The following is a 19,284-nucleotide window of genomic DNA, read 5'->3' on the forward strand; positions in this document are numbered from 1 at the left end:
AGCTGGATTTCTAGCACTGTAATATGGAAAGAACCTGGCTGTATTCTGCAGTGCCAACAAGCAAATGGAGCAGAAAAGCATTGTTCTCTGGATAGCTTTGTAAGCAAATAATGAGAATTAAGATCCAAAGAAAAGTATTCCTGGCCCCTGAGACCTGGGCCTTTGTATAGAAATATCTAACAGCAGCAGAAGGCAGAAATAGAAAGGAGCCTCTTGTGCTTTATGCACTGCAGTCTGCTTTATACCCTGCCTGCCTGCCTATATACACTGCCTGCCTGATATCTCTGCAGATGGATTAGTTAGTAGTGTTGAGCGAACATGCTCGACACTGCTCGGTACTCACCCGAGCATCACGCTACTCGGGATGTTCGGCGAGCACCAAGCATTTCCGGGTTACTCGGGCGGGAGCTCGGGTCTCCGCCCTGCATGTTTGGCGCTCTTTACAGAGCCAATGAACATGCAGGGATTGCCAGCCAGTCACTGTAATGCCGCAGCCATGTTGGTTGTGGGCATTACAGTGATTGGTTGGCCGCACAGTGTTACCTCGAGTATTTAAAACCGGCCGCCGCCATCTTGCACACAGTCGCTCCGGATCATACAGTGTAGGGACAGCGCTGCTGATTTAGGGAGAGATATAAACTGCGAAATAGTTAGTGTAGGGTCTGTAAAGGCTGCCAGATCAAACAAACAGTCCTTCTCAGGACTAATATCCATCCCAGATATCAGGCAGGCAGGCTGTATAGGAGACGCAGTGGTTATACCAGCAAACGCTGCATTACAGCCCTGTGTGCTGCTCCTGTTGCTGAAATTGCTGGACTTAGCTCAAGGTTCAGGGGACATGAAAAATCCTTTTTTTTCTCATCTAAATTCTCTTTTTTTTTTCCTCCTTCACACTGTACAAATACCCATCTTATTAACCTTGTCTCCCCCGCAAAAAAAAAGCGTGTCTCTGATTTTTCAGACACAAATATATCTGTTGAAAATAGTCAGGTGTAGGCTAGAGAAACAGAAGTGTTGTTTTGCACTTCCACGGTTCAAACCTCTGTATTATCCACTTTTGGGCCTTTGGTATCTAAAAAAAAACAGTTTGAGTGTGTCGCTCACTGTTCAGCCGCAAATCTATATATTTAAAAAAGTCTGGTATACCCCAGTAAACAATAACTGTGGTTTTGCAATCCCACGGTAAAAAATCTCTATTATGCAGGTTTTGTTATTTTTTACGTAAAGAAAAACAGTAATAGTTTCTCCCTGATTGTTCAGATTGTTTAAAAGAGTCGGGTGTAGGCCAGAGAAATAGAACTGTGGTTTTCCTCTTCCATGGTTCTAATCTACTTTTTATTACCCTTTTTCCATTGATAGTGCAAGTGTAAGCTATTTTACTTCCTTTACAATGGGCAAGGCGCGTGGCAAGGGACGTGGAAGTGGACGCTCTGGTGATGGTTCGTGCAGAGGACGGGGCCGTGGCCAAGGTGAAAATGTGCCACAACCAACAGCCACATCTTCTCACTCCCACTTCTTGACCGAATTACTAGGGAAGCACAGAACAACACCAGTATTGAGAACTGATCAGTGTGAACAGGTTATTAATTGGATAGCAGATAATACTTCCAGTTACCTGGGCACCACCACCTCCGGTCTGTCTTCCACATGGTTAACTCTTAGTAGCCGTGAGTCTCGACCGCATACTCCTCCTCACCCTGATGCTCCTTCCTCCCACCATGCCGAGTGTCGTCAGACAGCAAGTGATCCCACACTTGGACACTCTGAAGAGCTGTTCACTGGTCCATTTCCATATTTGGGCCCCTCGCCTGATACGCTTGAAGTGGTGGAAGAGGAGATCCCATGTAGCGATGCCCAAATATTTGAACAGCCACGGCCACAGGAAGTCACGCTGGCAATTTGTCACAAGAGGTGGACGATGACGAGACACAATTGCCAGGAAGGAGGTGGTGGATGATCTAGTAACTAACCCAACGTGGCAGGAGGACATGCAGAGTGAGGCCAGCAGCACACAGGGGGAGGGAGGCAGAGTACCCCAACAGGCAGGAAGAAGCAGTGTGGTGGCCGCAGACAGAAGGCGGGCAACCGTTCCCCGTAACACCAACACGAGGGACGTTGCCAGTACAAGCGATAGGTCTTCCAGAGTCTGGAATTTTTTTAAAGACTCTGCTGATAACCCCAAAAAGGCCATATGTTCCACCTGCCATGCCAGCATCAGCAGGGGTGACAAAACTACCAGCCTGACCACCACCAGCATGATCAGGCACATGTCAGCAAAGCACCCGACTTTGTGGGGCGAAACCCAGGGTCCACGACCAGTGTCAGAGGGTGTCACCACAGCTTCTTCCACTGTTGTGCATGCAATAGAACCCCCTGTTGTGTGTGCAAGGCAATCCCATGTCCATACTGCATGTAAAGATGCCCCCTCCTCTCAGTCTTCACTTGTTATGGCAGTTTCTCAAGAAACAGCATCAACGTTCACTTCCACGTCCCACCGCAGCGTTCAATTGTCCATATCCCAGACCATTGAACGAAAGCGGAAATTCGCAGCTAACGCCCCACAGGCCACAGTCCTAAATTCGCACATTTCACGACTGCTTGCATTGGAAATGCTGCCTTTTAGGCTGGTGGAGACGGAATCTTTCCGCAATCTTATGGCGGTGGCCGTCCCTCGGTACTCGGTCCCAAGCCGACACTATTTTGCCCGGTGTGCCATCCCCGCACTACACAAGCACGTGTCCCAAAGCATCTGCCATGCCCTCAACAACGCAGTCACTGGGAGAGTCCACCTGACAACGGACACGTGGACAAGTGCTTGTGGCCAGGGACGGTACATCTCTCTGACGGCACACTGGGTAAACATAGTGGATGCCGGGACCCAGTCGGACCTTGGGACTGAAGTGAACACGTCTTCCCCACACCTAGGCTTGCGGGCCTTATGTCAGTCATAGTTGCCCCCACAGTGTATAGCTCCTACGCATCATCCTCCTCCTCCTCCTCATGTTCAGCCTCCATCTCAGATATCACTACATCAGTTACAAGCTGGAAGCACTGCTGTACTGCCTCCGCCAAGTGGCAACAGGCTGTGCTGAAACTCATAAGCTTAGGTGATAAACCTCACACTGCTTGTGAGTTGTGGACAGCTGTGAAAGAGCAGGCAGATCTGTGGCTGAGACCGCTGAACCTACATCCCGGCATGGTCGTGTGTGACAATGGCCGTAACCTGGTGGCAGCTCTGAGGTGAGGTGAGATCACACACGTACCATGCCCGGCTCATGTACTTAACCTCGTGGTTCAGCGGTTTCTTAAATCGTACCCCGAGTTGCCAGATCTGCTCTTGAAAGTACGCCGCCTGTCAGCTCATTTTCGGAAGTCGGCTACAGCTTCCGCCGCCCTTGCTGTGTTGCAGCAGCGTTTGCAGCTTCCGGCACACCGACTGGTGTGTGATGTCCCCACACGTTGGAACTCTACCCTCCACATGTTGCAAAGGATTTGTGGGCAGAAGAGAGCAGTTGTGGAGTACCAGCTTCAACAAGGCCGTCGATATTCAGGTCAGACTCCACACATAAGACCTCAGGAGTGGACCTGGATGTCTAATATATGTACCTTCCTGACAAACTTTGAGGAGGCCACCAAGATGGTGAGTGGCGATGATGCCATCATTAGAGTCAGCATCCCACTTGTCTGTCTTTTGCAACGCTCTCTGCAGAGAATTAAAGAGGAGGCATTGCAGCCAGAGTATGATGAGATGGATCAAGAAGCCGTAGTGGCGATTACACACAGCCCAGCCTCATCTCATCCCAACGTGCATTGGGGGACAATGAGGGAGAGGAGGAGGAAGAGGGAGAGGAGGAGGAAGAGGATGAGGAGGAAGAACAGGAGCTGCTATCATGCGCTGTAGACGGTAGTACCTGTACAAGTGTCATACCGTCGGTTCAGCGTGGGTGGCCTGAGGACAGGGGGGAGGATGAGGAGGAGGAGCAGGAGGAGAGCATGGTCAGTCGTCATCTTGGTGAGGACACGGAAATCTTGCCCGTTACCAGTCTGGCACGCATGGCTGACTTTATGTTTCGCTGCCTTAACCGTGACCCTCGCATTGTCAAAATGTTGGGTGACAGTCATTACTGGTTGGTGACACTTTTAGATCCACGCTACAAGGAGAACTTTCACTCTCTTATTCCTGAGGTGGAGAGGTCTACAAAAATGGGGCAGTACCAGAAGGCCCTTGCTGCAGAACTGTTAAAAAAATTCCCATCTGAACACGCTAGCGGCAGAGGTCACAGTTCGTTGCCCAACCAAGGTGTACAGGCGAGAGAGATGCAACTCCAATCCAGCAGAGGCAGGGGAACACTGTCAACGTTCTGGGACAGATTTCTGACACCCGCCCAGCTTACAGGCCCTGAGGCGCGGGGTACTCTCACAAGGAGTGGAAAGTTTCAAAAGATGGTGAGGGAGTACCTTGCCGACCGTACCAGCATCCTCCGTGATTCCTCTGTGCCTTTTAATTATTGGGTATCCAAGCTGGACACTTGGAATGAACTCGCTGTGTACGCCTAGGAGGTCCTGGCCTGCCCTGCCGCTAGCGTGTTATCGGAGCGTGTTTTTAGTGCCGCTGGGGAATTATAACTGATAAGCGCACTCGCCTGTCAACTGACAATGCTGACAAGCTGACCCTTATCAAAATGAACAAGGGCTGGATTGGGCCAGACTTCTCATCACCACCAAATGACAGCAGAGTAACATAAAGTCAAATCCACTGTGTTATTTCGGGAGGTGTATTCACATGCACCGCTTCACACCCACACATGGGTATACGCTTCCTCATTTCGGCTGTTTTATGTTCTTCTCCTTATCCTCAGCCTCCACCACCACTATACCACCAGGGTGCCAGCATTACAAGTTCTTCCGTCCTTATTTTTGTCAGCTTTTGCTTGGAAGGCATAAGCAAAGACTGTGGGAGACCCACTCCCCAATAATGGTACTTATGTTTGTAATATGCTGTACTGCATGGCTCTTGTAAGGGGCATTGCAAATTGCTCCGTCCTAATTTTTGGAAGCTTTTGCTTGGAAGGCATAAGCAAATCCTATGGGAGACCCACTCCCCAATAATGGGACTTATGTTTGTAATATGCTGTACTGCATGGCTCTTGTAAGGGGCATTGCAAGTTGCTCCGTCCTAATTTATGGAATCTTTTGCTTGGAAGGCATAAGCAAATCCTATGGGAGACCGACTCCCCAATAATGGGACTTATGTTTGTAATATGCTGTACAGCATGGTTCTTGTAAGGGGCATTGCAAGTTGCTCCGTCCTAATTTTTGGAAGCTTTTGCTTGGAAGGCATAAGCAAATCCTATGGGAGACCCACTCCCCAATAAAGGGACTTATGTTTGTAATTAGAGATGAGCGTTGTTCGACTCGAACTGTTCGCCAATCTCAAATTCGAGCTGTTTTGGGCGGTGTTTGAGCCGTTCGGCGAACACGAACGATTTGAGAAAAATTCGGCTGTTCGAGGTTATGTTCGATAACTGTTCGTGCACCAAAATCATAACTGGATTTTTTCTCAGTAATGATGAAAATTAATGTTGATACGCAGTTTGAGTGTACAGCGGGGCGGGGGGAGGGGCAGGGGATGGATCTCTGCAGGAATAATGAAGATCTCCATTTTTTTTTCTCTTTCCCGCAGTTACAGTGGGGAGGTGCAATCTGTCAGCCTATCAGCAGCGCACACACGGAGCAAAGTGCTCTTTTTCACACAAGCAAGGGCATGTGTCATTGGCAGTGTATGTCACATGTCCTTGCCCTATAAGACCCAGCCATTTTCCCCGTCGCCAGCATTTTCTCACTGCTGCAGCTGAGTGTTAGACGACACCGCTGTTGCTGTGTGCGCTATACCTTGTTAATTTCAAGCCAATTTTCGACACAAATCTACAGATAGCTTGGGAGTAGGGAATAGTTGTGATTGTGTGGCACCCAGGGGATGGGGACTACTCGGCGCCCGGGCCTTAATGCCTGACCTTGGGGGATGTCGCGGTGGTCGGCTCCCGGGCCTGTACCCTGGGGTCTCTCTTAAAAAAAAAAGGGGTTAAATGGAAAATGAAAGTTCGTGACGTCACCTGTGGTGTCTGGTGAGGACCACCAGCGCTGCGGCAGTCCACTGAGGCCGGTGTTACGGCAGCTATGATGGGGTAGCTCCCCACAGGTGGAGCTAGGCCTCAGGGCAGCGGTGTTCGGTAAGGTGCACTATATGGCGGTGACCCTACCGGGTCCAAGGAAAAAATGGGAGACACACTCACGTTTGGCTTCAGTACCTTTTTACTGGTGGAGTTGCGGTACCGCCCGGAGCACTGTAGGGTGAGGGGTGCACTGCAGGTCTCTCCCCAGTGAGCAGGTATAGGGCCTCCTGTATCCTTGCCGCTGGTGTATTTTATGGCCTGTCTGAAACTAGGCCTAACTTAGTCCTTGTGTTGCGCCGGCTGACCTGGTGTTAGGGCCTTTTGCTGAAGAGCACGCTGCTGGTATGGCAGAGCCTCCGTGCCTCCTGGTCCTGTTACGTGTCAGCTCTTTGGCTATCCTGAGACCTGAAGTCTTCCAGGAAAGATCCGGTTGTTTTCCACAGAGGGTATACTGCTCTGCAGACTCGGAGCCGGTGTCCGGTATATTTCTGGGGTGAGCTTATGAAGCTCCTCGGTCCACGATGCTACTGTTCCACTAGCCTTCTACTCTGGGCCCTCACTAGGCTATACACACTGGCAGTAAGCTGGCTGCCTCTTCTGCTGCTCTTTAGAGCGTCGGCAACGCTCCTAGCTGTCTCTCTCTGAGCTGCTTGCAGCAGACTCCAAACAACTCCTCTCAGCAGAAACCTGCTGAGTCACTAACCTTCTGTGTCTCAGCAGAGACTCCTGACTGGACTCACTCCTTAGACAACTGACTGAACTCTCTCTCTTCCTGCCTCCACCCTCCTTTATATATTCACTAAAGGGCTCCCTCTGGTGGTTCTGAGGTAGGGTGGAGGTGTGTGAATGCTCTGAGGGCCTCTTGTGGAGAAAACCTGAAATGCACCCCCCTTTGGTCTGTGACTCCATGCACAGCAGGGCGTCACATTCCCCCCTAGTTAAAGTCAGCACTCCCGGGCTGAAGCACATTTTGTAAACAATAGAAATAACAAGCTTCCCTTTATGAGAGGTTAGAACACTTGAACGTTGCAAAGCAAAACATGAATAAAAATATATATATACATTGCAAAAGCAGTAAGCAGTGAGCAACCAGAAAGTCCAAGTCTCTTCCGGAGAGGTTGCTCAAAGGGGCACTCCAGGGAGCGCAAATATTTACAAAGAAAATCTTTGGGCTGCACAAAGTCCTCAGCCTCAGAGTTCATATATAAGGAATAAACAGGTTAGGGTTAAAGTGTACATATCACTTAAACTGTTCAAAAATAAGCAAAAGCACAAAATAATGTACATTTGCATGGAAAATACACAATTATGCAGTACATTACAATTTAATATACAATACCCCAGGGGTAACTATCTACACTCTCAGAAATTGTACTATTTTATTCAGTGTATCTAGCAGGAGGCTTACCTCTTGTGCTGCGTACTGATCTGCGTAGTGCGGTGGTTGGTGGAGTGTCAGGGTCTATATTCTCAGTTACTCTACCAGTTCTACGTGTAACCATGTTGTAAAAATGCCTTAACCTCTCTCTTGGACTGGCAAGTCTACCATTGGCTGGGCCCTCTTGCTCCGCTCCTGCCGGGGATCCTTCATCCGGGGATACTTCTTGAGCTGGCTCTTCTGCAGCACTTACAGGTCCAACTTGCTGTAGAGAGTTTTCTGGTTGCTGGAAGAAGTGGAGTACTGGGACGATCACCGCTCCTCCTATTTGAGGCCAATCTGCTGGGAAGTCACCTAAGTCAGTATGGATTACTGCTTCTTCAGGTTCCTCCTGGATGATGAGGGGCACTTCTTCTTGGGGTTTTAGCAGATCCGGACACAATTTTAGATGGTCCCGAGATACTGTCGCAGTGGTTCTCCCTCCATCTTTGCTGATCAAACACGTCTTCCTGTTGTCAAACCTTGAATTCAGCACAGTGTAGGGTTCTCTCTCCCACTGGTCATCAAGCTTGTGGTTCCTCCTCTTCCTTTTCAATACCACTTCTCCTGGTGTGAAGGGTTCTGCTGGTGCACTTCTGTTGTATTGCGCCTCTTGTTTATCCCTCACCCGAGTGAGACTGTCTTCGACACAGGCTTGTACTCTTCTGTACTGCTCCTGTCTGGCTGTGTCCCTGTCCTCAGTGGTCGCATCAGCTTCAGGTTCTACCACACCAAGCTCCAGGTCCATGGGCAACTTCCCAGGTCTTGCCCGCATTAGATATGCTGGAGTGCAATTGGTGGAGCTTACTGGTATGTGATTATACAGATCCACTAAGTCAGGTAGTAGGTCTGGCCACTGGTTTCTCTCTTCTAGTGGTATGGTCTTCAGTAGATCGATGATGATGTTGTTCATCTTTTCACAGAGACCGTTAGTTTGGGGGTGGTACGGTGTAGTCCTGATCTTTTTACACCCGTACAGATGGCAGAACTCTTTGAACAATTCAGCCTCAAAGGCCGGGCCTTGGTCAGTCAGTACCTGCTCAGGGTATCCATGGGGTCTGCAGAAGTACGCTTGAAACGTCTTGGCTGCTGTCTCTGCTGTCAGGTCTTTGACAGGGGCGACCACCAGGAACCTGGAGTAGTGATCCACCATGGTCAGGGCATAGGAGTATCCTGACCGACTAGGTGACAACTTGACATGGTCCAGGGCCACGATCTCCAAAGGGCGAGTCGCCTTGATGGGTTGCAGAGGTGCCTTCTGGCTGCTGTAGTCTCTTCTTCTGAGGCCACAGGGTTCACAGTCTCTGCACCACCTCTCAATGGAGCTGCGCATCCCCACCCAGTAGAATCGGCACTTCAACAGGGTCTCTAGCTTTTTCCAGCCAAAGTGCCCTGCTTGATCGTGGTAGGCCTCCAACACCATCTGGATGTCCGTCTTGGGGACCACTATCTGCCACACCATCTCGTGGGTTTTGGGATTGACGTACCTCCGGCACAACTTCTCACGGTAGATAAACAGCCGGCTTCTCTCATTCCACAGCTGCTTTGCTTGGAGAGACGCATCCTTCTCCAGGGAGGAACCTTCTTGCGTTATCAGTTCCTTGATACGGCTGACAACCGGGTCGCTGTCCTGGGTCTCTTTCCAGCTGTGGTGAAGCAAGGGGTTTAACGTCTTACCGCGTTGCCTCCTGGAGGCTCGTAGCTCGTGAGTCATCCCATTCCGGTGGAAGGCAGGTAGTTCAACCTCTTCCAGGTCATCCACTTCTTCTTCTGTGTCTGACTGGTGAGGCATCCTGGACAGGGCATCGGCGTTGGCGTTCTTGGGGCCCGCCCAGTACTTTATCGTGAATTGGTAGTTTGACAGCCGAGCCATCCATCGTTGTTCCATGGCTCCCAGCTTGGCTGTTTCAAGATGAGTTAAGGGGTTATTGTTAGTGTAGACAGTGAACTTGCTGGAGGCTAGGTAGTGCTTGAACCTTTCTGTAATGGCCCAGATCAAGGCCAGAAACTCCAACTTGAAGCTGCTATAGTTCTCTGGGTTCCTCTCGGTCGGGCGGAGCTTCCTGCTTGCATACGCGATGACTTTCTCCTGGCCATTCTGCTTCTGACTTAGGACAGCTCCCAATCCTTCATTGCTGGCATCAGTATACAGCAGGAACGGTTGGCTGTAGTCAGGGTAGGCTAGGATCTCATCACCTGTCAGGATCTCCTTCATTTCTTGAAATGATTCAGCCTGTTCTTTACCCCAGTGGAACAGGGGATTTCTGCCCTTGGGGGACTGTCCTACCAGGAGGTCTTGCAGAGGTGCTGCTCTCTTGGTGTAATCTTTTACAAACCTCCGGTAGTATCCTATCAGTGCCAGGAACTGACGCACCTCCTTGAGGTTCTTCGGCTCCGGCCATTTCTGGATGGCAGTGACCTTCTCCGGGTCTGGTGCTACCCCTTCTGGACTGACAATGTGTCCCAGGTACTGTACCTTCTTCTTGAGCAGGTGGCACTTGGAGGGCTTCAACTTCATCCCATCCTGGGACAGTGACTCAAATACCTCCGCCAGGTGCTTCATACGTCTTGGAGTACACAATCACGTCATCCAGGTATAATAACACAGTCTCGAAGTTGCGGTGTCCCAGGCAGCACTCCATCAATCTCTGGAACGTTCCGGGGGCATTGCAGAGTCCAAAAGGCATACTGTTGAACTCGCAGAGTCTCATCGGGGTGGTGAAGGCCGTCTTCTCCCGATCCTCCTCAGCCACAGCTACTTGCTTGTACCCACTAGTGAGGTCAAGGGTGGAAAAGTAATTTGCAGACTTCAAGGCAGCCAGGGATTCCTCAATACGTGGTAAAGGGTATGCATCTTTATGTGTAATGCGATTTACTTGAAGGTTATCTACGCACATTCTCATGCTTCCATCCTTCTTCCTGACTAGAACTAGGGGAGCTGCCCAAGGACTACAACTATCCCTTACTACCCCTGCCTTCTTCATGTCATGCAACATCTCCTTGGCTTTCTGGTAGTGTGCTGGAGGTATAGGCCTGTACCGTTCCTTGATGGGGGGATGGTTGCCTGTGGGGATGTGATGTTGTACCCCCTTAATCCTCCCAAAGTCAAGCGGGTGTTTGCTGAATACCTGCTCGCATTCCTGAACCACCCGGTGTACTCCCTGTTTCTGGTGGGCAGGAGTGGTGTCTGTCCCAACGTGGAGCTTTTGACACCAATCCCCCTCCTGTGTTGTAGGGTCATTATCCTCCACTTGGTCTGGGGAGGTTAAGGACTCCGCCGTGTGAATAGAGTTATTATTTACAGTGTAGAGTTTGGCAATAGTGGCATAACGTGGTAATTTAACCTCGTCTTCCCCATAGTTAGGAAGACGGACGGGCACCCTCCCATTGCGTACATCTACTACCCCCCTGGCGGTTAAGAGTGTAGGTCTGTGCTCTGAGCTAAGGGGTTCTACTACCGCCTGGTAGCCCTGTCCTTTAAGACCTATTGCTGCTCTACACCAGATAAGCATTTCACTCATTGGGGGAATTACAATGGGTATCGGGTCAGTTACCCACACGTTACCAATCTCACCGCCGGTCAGCTTCGCTTGCTGCTGGTACGTCAGGGCTCGGATCTCCTTCTGGATCGCTCTCCTCTGCCCTGGTCTGGCAACGTCACCGAGCTGTTAGAGTAAAAACACAACCTCCTCCAAACAGTTACCAACAATGTTAGTGCCTAGTACCATATTCAGTCCATTTTCCTCATTGACAGTCTTCACTACAATGAGTCCCTGGTCCTTTAACTCCACTCTCCCCACTTTTACTGCTACATTCTTAACCCCGAGTAGGTCAAGAGGGAGGCCGTTAGAGGCATATACTGAAAAGTCTGGGTTTGGGGGTTGGAGACTGTCCATGGACCAGTATTTGATATAGAGGATATCAGGTATGATTGTTACCTGGGATCCGGTGTCCAGCAGGGCAGGTATTGCAATGCCATCAAGTATGATGGATAGGAAAGGTCTTCCTCCCACGAACCTGCGGTGCCAGTCTGAGGGGCCTGCTGAGTCTATTCCTGGGTGCTGGCCCTCGGACCCAAGGTTTGCTCGTTTAAAGGACACTGGTGCACTGTGTGACCTGCCTTCTGGCAGCGGTGGCAGACGAACTCTTGGTGAGGATGGCGCTGGTTGTTGATCCTTCCTGGGGGTGGCGTTGTCCTCCTCCGGGGTGGCGATGTCCTCCTCCGGGGTGGCGACGTCCTCCTTCTCCTCCGGTTCATCCAGGGGACATCCTCAGGGCAGTCTGCTAGCAGGATCTTTCCTTCCGTCTCTGGCTCAGTCCGTAGTTGCAGGGCACTCATCACAGTGGCCAGGTTTTTGGTCAGCTGGCGCACTTCTGAGCGCAGACAGTCCAGCTCAGTAGGGGGTGCTGCCTGCACTTTGGCTTCAGCAGCCAGCGGGGAAAAGGTGGGTGCTGCTGGCGTTGGAGTGGCCCCACCCTGGTAACGCTGGATAGACGTATCTGCTGTCTCCAGGGGTTGCAGTCCCTTGATAGCCATGTCCTTAAGGGTGTCGAAGGTAGCATCTGGATGGTCCAAGGACCACCAAAGCACAGTCCTGCTCTCCGCTTGGGACCTCAGCCCCCGAACAAATTGTTCTTTTAGCATTCTACTCTCATTGGTTATGCTAATTGAACTAACCTGTTTTAGAGCTCGCAGGGCCACCTGTAAACGGCAGGCATAGTCCCGAACGCTGTCCTCCGGCTTCTGAGAGCATTGGTAGAACTTCATCCGGAGGTCTGCCTCAGTGCGGTCCTCAAAGGCAGTCTGTAACTTTTTGAAAATTGTGGACACTGATTCCTGGTCTGCAGCTGACCAAGTCTCTACTTCTCTCTCCGCAGCACCAGTCAATTGTCCCACAACTACTGCAGCTCTTTGTTTGCCGGTCATGGAATACATGTCCAGGATGCTGCATATTTTGCGCTTGAATCCGGACAGGGTGTCTGGCTTGCCGTTGTACTGGCGGAGCCACTTTGCTCCAGGCATGTACGGTAAAGTCAATGGTACAATAGGGGCTACAGGCCCTGGTAATGGGGCGGCTGCTAAGTCTTGCGCGGCGGCGGCTGCGGGCGCATCATCGGGGCTGTCAGCCTGGTCAGCGACGTCGGGCTGTTGCTGCAACATCTTGGCGCCCCCCTAGTGAACCGTGGCCTACCTTCCTTCTGTAGGCCGCAGCTCCGCAGGTGGAGGTCTTCTGATAGGACCTTGCGTCGCTTACGTTCCACGTCAGAGCGTTCGCTTGGGCTTCCTGCCAGGACCTGACGCTGCGTCAGTGCGTGGGGCGTGTCCTCGACTTCGCGCATTCAGCGGTTACGCCCTCTAGTTTTCCCGCGGTTACGTCCTTCTTCTCGCATGGCGACCGGAAAGACGGCGGCCAATGGCGGGAAACTCCAGAAAATGGCGGGAAAAGCTTCACCACTGTGAGTTTTTTTTTACAGTTTCTTAAGGCGCACAGTACCCGGTGGCAAGGGGCACAACTCCTTCTGTTGCCGCGGGCACGCAATCCTGTTCGTGACGCCAGTTACAGAGATGTGGCACCCAGGGGATGGGGACTACTCGGCGCCCGGGCCTTAATGCCTGGCCTTGGGGGATGTCGCGGTGGTCGGCTCCCGGGCCCGTACCCTGGGGTCTCTCTTAAAAAAAAAGGGGTTAAATGGAAAATGAAAGTTCGTGACGCCACCTGTGGTGTCTGGAGAGGACCACCAGCGCTGCGGCAGTCCACTGAGGCCGGTGTTACGGCAGCTATGATGGGGTAGCTCCCCACAGGTGGAGCTAGGCCTCAGGGCAGCGGTGTTCGGTAAGGTGCACTATATGGCGGTGACCCTGCCGGGTCCAAGGAAAAAATGGGAGACACACTCACGTTTGGCTTCAGTACCTTTTTACTGGTGGAGTTGCGGTACCGCCCGGAGCACTGTAGGGTGAGGGGTGCACTGCAGGTCTCTCCCCAGTGAGCAGGTATAGGGCCTCCTGTATCCTTGCCGCTGGTGTAGTTTATGGCCTGTCTGAAACTAGGCCTAACTTAGTCCTTGTGTTGCGCCGGCTGACCTGGTGTTGGGGCCTTTTGCTGAAGAGCACGCTCCTGGTATGGCGGAGCCTCCGTGCCTCCTGGTCCTGTTACGTGTCAGCTCCTTGGCTATCCTGAGACCTGAAGTCTTCCAGGAAAGATCCGGTTGTTTTCCACAGAGGGTATACTGCTCTGCAGACTCGGAGCCGGTGTCCGGTATATTTCTGGGGTGAGCTTATGAAGCTCCTCGATCCCCGATGCTACTGTTCCACTAGCCTTCGGCCTACTCTGGGCCCTCAGTAGGCTATACACACTGGCAGTAAGCTGGCTGCCTTTTCTGCCGCTCTTTATAGCGTCGGCAACGCTCCTAGCTGTCTCTCTCTGAGCTGCTTGCAGCAGACTCCAAACAACTCCTCTCAGCAGAAACCTGCTGAGTCACTAACCTTCTGAGTCTCAGCAGAGACTCCTGACTGGACTCATTCCTTAGACAACTGACTGAACTCTCTCTCTTCCTGCCTCCACCCTCCTTTATATATTCACTAAAGGGCTCCCTCTGGTGGTTCTGAGGTAGGGTGGAGGTGTGTGAATGCTCTGAGGGCCTCTTGTGGAGAAAACCTGAAATGCACCCCCCTTTGGTCTGTGACTCCATGCACAGCAGGGCGTCACATTTGCAGTCCTTTCAAGGACTAGGTTACAGCATTTCCTACGACTTTTATCAGGCTGGTCTGTGCTCTTAAATAGATAGGTTGTGGGAGTAAAGACTAATTGTAATTGCAGTCCTTTTCAGGACTAAGTTACATCAGTTCCTATCAGTTTTTGCCAGGCAGCTCTGTGCCAGTGCTGTGCAAGTTTTTTTCACAGCATTTGGCTGAATCTAGCAGAGCTAATCCTTTTTGGCCTATTGCAGAGTGTGTTAGTCAGTGGAGTAGCCTATCTGTGTTGCAAGCTACACCACCTGTGTATAGAATACCAATTTTTTTACTGCACCTAGTGAAGTAAAACCTTTTGGGCATAGCATCATTCTATTAGTCCATCTATACTGACCTCCATCAGGTTGCAAATTGAATATAATTTTTTTCTGCATCTAGCTCTGAAAAAATATTTGTCCTTCTAGCAGTGTGTGGGACTTGTTCTATTAGTCCATCTATACTGACCTCCTTAAGGTTGCAAATTGAATATCATTTTTTTCTGCATCTAGCTCTGAAAAAATATTTGTCCTTCTAGCAGTGTGTGGGACTTGTTCTACTAGTCCATCTATACTGACCTCCCTCAGGTTGCAAATTCAAAATATTTTTTTGTCTGCATCTAGCTCTGAAAAAATATTTGGGCTTCTAGCAGTGTGTGGGACTTGTTCTATTAGTCCATCTATACTGACCTCCATCAGGTTGCAAATTAAAAATAATTTTTATCTGCATCTAGCTCTGAAAAAATATTTGGCCTTCTAGCAGTGTGTGGGACTTGTTCTATTAGTACATCTATACTGACCTCCAGCAGGTTGCAAATTAAAAATAATTTTTTGTCTGCATCTAGCTCTGAAAAAATATTTGTCCTTCTAGCAGTGTGTGGGACTTGTTCTTCTAGTCCATCTATACTGACCTCCATCAGGTTGCAAATTCAAAATAATTTTTATCTGCATCTAGCTCTGAAAAAATATTTGTCCTTCTAGCAGTGTGTGGGACTTGTTCTACTAGTCCATCTAGTCTAGATCACGTGAAGTCATTATCGGTCTTTACTCCTCTTTGGTCAGACCTCATCTGGAATACTGTGTACAGTTTTGGGCACCACATTTTAAAAAAGACATAGAAAAACTGGAGCAAGTTCAGAGAAGAGCGACCAGAATGGTGACTGGTCTGCAAACCATGTCCTATGAGGAACGGTTGCAGGATTTGGGAATGTTTAGCTTGCAAAAAAGAAGACTGAGAGGAGACTTAATAGCTGTCTACAAATATGTCAAGGGCTGTCACATTGTAGAAGGATCATCTTTATTCTCATTTGCACAAGGAAAGACTAGAAGCAATGGGATGAAACTAAATGGGAGGAGACACAGATTAGATATTAGAAAAAACTTTTTGACAGTTAGGGTGATTAATGAGTGGAACAGGCTGCCACGAGAGGTGGTGAGTTCCCCTTCAATGGACGTCTTCAAACAGAGGCTGGACAGACATCTGTCTGACATGATCTAGTGAATCCTGCTTTGAGCAGGGGGTTGGACCAGATGACCCACGAGGTCCCTTCCAACTCTACCATTCTATGATTCTATGATTCTATGATTCTATACTGACCTCCATCAGGTTGCAAACTGAATATAATTTTTTTCTGCATCTACCTCTGAAAAAATATTTGTCCTTCTAGCAGTGTGTGGGACTTGTTCTATTAGTCCATCTATACTGACCTCCATCAGGTTGCAAATTAAAAATAATTTTTATCTGCATCTAGCTCTGAAAAAATATTTGGCCTTCTAGCAGTGTGTGGGACTTTCTCTATTAGTCCATCTATACTGACCTCCATCAGGTTGCAAATTGAATATAATTTTTTTCTGCATTTAGCTCTGAAAAAATATTTGTCCTTTTAGCAGTGTGTGGGACTTGTTCTACTAGTCCATCTATACTGACCTCCATCAGGTTGCAAACTGAATATAATTTTTTTCTGCATCTAGCTCTGAAAAAATATTTGGCCTTCTAGCAGTGTGTGGGACTTGGTCTATTAGTCCATCTATACTGACCTCCATCAGGTTGCAAATTGAATATAATATTTTTCTGCATCTAGCTCTGAAAAAATATTTGGCCTTCTAGCAGTGTGTGGGACTTGTTCTATCAGTCCATCTATACTGACCTCCATCAGGTTGCAAATTGAATATAATTTTTTTCTGCATCTAACCCAGCCTATAGTTTTGGCCTAATACCACAGTTTGGCCACTCAGCTCTGCTCGGTTCCCATCCATTGTTTTTTTGTGCAAACAACTCCAGAGTTGTGAATTAGTTAACCACCAAAATGAGTGGAAAAAGGCCTGCTGCTGGTGGAAAGGGGAATAGGCGTGTTGGGAAGGGGAAAAAAGGTTGTGTCTGTGGGGTAGGTGTTAAAGCAACAGTAACATCTGCAGAAGAAAGACCATCTTCCAGCCAAACTAAAATGTCTACTTCTTTTAGCGGACAATGTGATAAGATCCCTTTCTTACGGCCACGCCACTCGCTACAAATTCCAGATGAGGCACAAAAACAGCAGGTGCTTCAACGGATATCAAGTGTTCCTTTAAGTGGGCTCTCCTCCACATCAACTTCAACATCACAAATACTCCAGTCCTCAAAGGTGTCACCCCAATCGCACTTGCTTCCTCACAGCTCCCAAATCTCCAGCTGCCCGTCTGAGTATGAGGTAGAACAGATGGTTGAGTCTGCAGAGCTGTTTACTCATACTATAGCCTGGGAATCAGAGGTCGGCTCCAGCGCTTCTGTGAATCCAGACGAGGAAATGATCTGCACTGATGCCCAGAATCTTTATGAGTAGTGTTGAGCCACCCCCGTAGTGTTCGAGTTCGGTTCGGTTCGTCGAACACCCGTGTGTTCGCCGAACTGTTCGTCGAACTGTTCGTCGAACACCTTCGAACACCGTTAAAACCAATGGCAGGCAAACAAAAACACATAGAAACACATAGAAAACACCTTCAAAGGTGTCCAAAAGCTGACAAACTGCTCAGAAGACACAACTAACACATGGAAAAGTGACAAGTACATATAGTCATGCGAAAAGAAAAGAGGTGGAGGAGTAAAAGGAGGGGGAGACACAGATATAGGCATGTCATGCCCTTCTAAAATCCAAAAAGTGAGAAGCCGAGACGGCCAGTCCGCTCCTGCCCGTGCCACCTCCGTGTCGCCGGGTTTGTGCCAGAGCCGTGGTGAACCCTGACGGCCAGCCCCCCTCTCCCAATACTGGTGCCTGTCCGCTGGTGGGTCGAGAGAGCCCCCCTGTGGTGGAGGCAGCTCTAAGCTTTTTAATTTAAATTGTCCCTCTAATTTGAATGAATACACTTTAAATCCATTTACAAGGATCTATTGGAGGGCAAGTCTCATGCCAGCAGCCGCGTAATTCCAGCTCCAGTAGCGTCCACTAAAGCTGCTGCAGTTAAAAAGCTTTTATAAGGATCGAGCTCGGCTGTCCACCGCAAGGCATCCTAGTGCCAGTCCCAGCCCCTATGCCTTGGGGTGCCTCCTGATGCTCTTCACTAAGTATCCCATGGTCCCGAAGCATTTCCTTTGAAAAAATTAAGTGTCCAAACTACAGGTGGTGTAGCTTGCTTAACAGCCGGGATAATCCGCTGACTAGCAGACACTGCTACTAGGCACAAAGAATTTCCTGGGCTAGATGCAGTTAAAAATTTGTAAGTAGATACTCTCGTTGGATGCTGAGAAAGCATTCCATAGAGTCTCCTGGCACGCCATATATGATTCTCTTAAAAAGCTTGGGGTAGGGGTCTAGGGGACCCTTTTATAGCCAAAATCACGGCCCTGTATCACAATACGTCACCTAGGCTGAAGATAAATGGAACTGTAGCACCGAGGGCTCGGTTGCTACAGACGTATTGCACCTCACCCAGAGGTGTGATATCTCACTCTCAGATAAGGATGGAGTGTGGATCAGGACCCGACACCTGCATGCATTACACCACATTGCCGTGGGGCAGGGCGACCAATATGCCCCTGAGATGGGCACGACAGTCCCTGTCCCTGGCTGGAGTGGGGGGAGGGAACACTGAGGAAGGGGAACCCTGCAGTGCAGGAGCAGGGAGGAAGCAGTTCCTGGGTGCATTGAGAAGGGAGTATAAAAGGTGGGCACCATCTTAGTTCAGTGCAGAGAAGTCTGAGCAGAAGTGGCAGGGAGCAGGGGCTCTGCATGAGCTCTGCTCCGGAGGCGGGCCTAGTAACAGAGGCCCAGGCCTGCAAGAGGGAGAAGGAAGGAAGAGGAGCGGAGAAGGCTCCAGGAACGAGGAATGAAGGGATCCCAGGGGTGCGGACGGGCGAGTCGCCACCGCACGCCCGAATCCACCTGCGTGGAGGGGTCAGGCCAAAGGGGGAGACCGGTCCCCGAACTAGTGGAGGCAGGAAACGACCCTCAGCTAGAAACCGGAGGCTCTGACATTTTATGTGGCGCAGCCCCTTGCTCCACCCGCTAGGAAGGCACCACATAGGGTCAGGGAAACTGGCGCCAAGTTTACCAAGAGGAGGCCCGAGGCAGCCGGACAGAAGTGTTGGTAAGAAAGGCCAGACAAAGGACACACAAAGGGGGTCCTGTGAAGCGCTCCAAAGTTATCTGGGAGTTGTCTGAGCCCCTCACCTGGTGAGCACAGTACGACGTGGGCAGCCGTTACCTGCAGACGTGGTCTGGATAATAAGAACTGTGAGTAAAGGCCCTGAACTGCATCACTGACTCCGTGTCGTTACTGCTGCTGCCCTGCACCATCACCCCCATCCTCCGCATACAGGGCCCTGAGGCTATACTCCTCCCGTGGGGAGTTATGCTACGCTCTGCTGCACCCACAACACCAGCCTTAGCGGTCTGCCCTGTAGCGGCGGTTCACTCTGACCGCAATCCACGGGTGGCGTAGTCGGACATTTAAACATCAAAACCACATAAATAGTTCCGCCACTGGTTTGACCGC

This window comes from Phyllobates terribilis, unplaced genomic scaffold (assembly GCF_046119375.1).
Source record: "Phyllobates terribilis strain yellow unplaced genomic scaffold, ASM4611937v1 Scaffold_5__5_contigs__length_657084704, whole genome shotgun sequence".
Lineage (NCBI taxonomy): Eukaryota > Metazoa > Chordata > Amphibia > Anura > Dendrobatidae > Phyllobates > Phyllobates terribilis.